This window comes from Musa acuminata, unplaced genomic scaffold, assembly GCF_036884655.1.
Source record: "Musa acuminata AAA Group cultivar baxijiao unplaced genomic scaffold, Cavendish_Baxijiao_AAA HiC_scaffold_1126, whole genome shotgun sequence".
Lineage (NCBI taxonomy): Eukaryota > Viridiplantae > Streptophyta > Magnoliopsida > Zingiberales > Musaceae > Musa > Musa acuminata.
The window spans coordinates 1232318-1234817 of record NW_027021339.1 but is presented as its reverse complement, the minus strand read 5'-3'; positions in this window follow the sequence as shown (position 1 = coordinate 1234817).

Here is a 2500-nt window from a genome sequence, read left to right as displayed (position 1 = left end):
CAAGAACAGCCCAAAAACAGGCCAAAACAGCCCAAAAACGGGCCAAAACTGGCCATTTTTGGCTGCGCGAGCGAGCGGCGAGCGGCGAACAGCGAGCGAAGCGAGAGGCAGCACCGTCCCTGCTATACGAAAGCCCCATCCAGCCCTGTGCCACCCGGGGGGTTCCAGGGTGCTGAGATGGCTGACGTTTTGCTCCGCTCACGACGGTCACCGCACCACGCAAGAACAGGCCAAAAACTGGCCAAAACAGCCCAAAAACGGGCCAAAACTGGCCATTTTTGGCTGCGCGAGCGAGCGGCGAGCGGCGAACAGCGAGCGAAGCGAGAGGCAGCACCGTCCCTGCTATACGAAAGCCCCATCCAGCCCTGTGCCACCCGGGGGGTTCCAGGGTGCTGAGATGGCTGACGTTTTGCTCCGCTCTCGACGGTCACCGCGCAATGCAAGAACAGGCCAAAAACTGGCCAAAACGGCCCAAAAACGGGCCAAAACTGGCCATTTTTGGCTGCGCGAGCGGCGAGCGGCGGACAGCGAGCGAAGCGAGAGGCAGCACCGTCCCTGCTATACGAAAGCCCCATCCAGCCCTGTGCCACCCGGGGGGTTCCAGGGTGCTGAGATGGCTGACGTTTTGCTCCGCTCTCGACGGTCACCGCGCAATGCAAGAACAGGCCAAAAACTGGCCAAAACGGCCCAAAAACGGGCCAAAACTGGCCATTTTTGGCTGCGCGAGCGAGCGGCGAGCGGCGGACAGCGAGCGAAGCGAGAGGCAGCACCGTCCCTGCTATACGAAAGCCCCATCCAGCCCTGTGCCACCCGGGGGGTTCCAGGGTGCTGAGATGGCTGACGTTTTGCTCCGCTCTCGACGGTCACCGCGCAATGCAAGAACAGGCCAAAAACTGGCCAAAACGGCCCAAAAACGGGCCAAAACTGGCCATTTTTGGCTGCACGAGCGAGCGGCGAGCGGCGGACAGCGAGCGAAGCGAGAGGCAGCACCGTCCCTGCTATACGAAAGCCCCATCCAGCCCTGTGCCACCCGGGGGGTTCCAGGGTGCTGAGATGGCTGACGTTTTGCTCCGCTCTCGACGGTCACCGCGCAATGCAAGAACAGGCCAAAAACTGGCCAAAACGGCCCAAAAACGGGCCAAAACTGGCCATTTTTGGCTGCACGAGCGAGCGGCGAGCGGCGGACAGCGAGCGAAGCGAGAGGCAGCACCGTCCCTGCTATACGAAAGCCCCATCCAGCCCTGTGCCACCCGGGGGGTTCCAGGGTGCTGAGATGGCTGACGTTTTGCTCCGCTCTCGACGGTCACCGCGCAATGCAAGAACAGGCCAAAAACTGGCCAAAACGGCCCAAAAACGGGCCAAAACTGGCCATTTTTGGCTGCACGAGCGAGCGGCGAGCGGCGGACAGCGAGCGAAGCGAGAGGCAGCACCGTCCCTGCTATACGAAAGCCCCATCCAGCCCTGTGCCACCCGGGGGGTTCCAGGGTGCTGAGATGGCTGACGTTTTGCTCCGCTCTCGACGGTCACCGCGCAATGCAAGAACAGGCCAAAAACTGGCCAAAACGGCCCAAAAACGGGCCAAAACTGGCCATTTTTGGCTGCACGAGCGAGCGGCGAGCGGCGGACAGCGAGCGAAGCGAGAGGCAGCACCGTCCCTGCTATACGAAAGCCCCATCCAGCCCTGTGCCACCCGGGGGGTTCCAGGGTGCTGAGATGGCTGACGTTTTGCTCCGCTCTCGACGGTCACCGCGCAATGCAAGAACAGGCCAAAAACTGGCCAAAACGGCCCAAAAACGGGCCAAAACTGGCCATTTTTGGCTGCGCGAGCGAGCGGCGAGCGGCGGACAGCGAGCGAAGCGAGAGGCAGCACCGTCCCTGCTATATACGAAAGCCCCATCCAGCCCTGTGCCACCCGGGGGGTTCCAGGGTGCTGAGATGGCTGACGTTTTGCTCCGCTCACGACGGTCACCGCACCACGCAAGAACGGACCATAAACAGGCCAAAACAGCCCAAAAACGGGCCAAAACTGGTCATTTTTGGCTGCGCGAGCGAGCGGCGAGCGGCGAACAGCGAGCGAAGCGTGAGGCAGCACCGTCCCTGCTATACGAAAGCCCCATCCAGCCCTGTGCCACCCGGGGGGTTCCAGGGTGCTGAGATGGCTGACGTTTTGCTCCGCTCACGACGGTCACCGCGCCATGCAAGAACGGACCAAAAACAGGCCAAAACAGCCCAAAAACGGGCCAAAACTGGCCATTTTTGGCTGAGCGAGCGAGCGGTGAGCGGCGAACAGCGAGCGAAGCGAGAGGCAGCACCGTCCCTGCTATACGAAAGCCCCATCCAGCCCTGTGCCACCCGGGGGGTTCCAGGGTGCTGAGATGGCTGACGTTTTGCTCCGCTCACGACGGTCGCCGTGCCACGCAAGAACGGACCAAAAACAGGCCAAAACAGCCCAAAAACGGGCCAAAACTGGCCATTTTAGGTTGCGCGAGCGAGCGGCGAG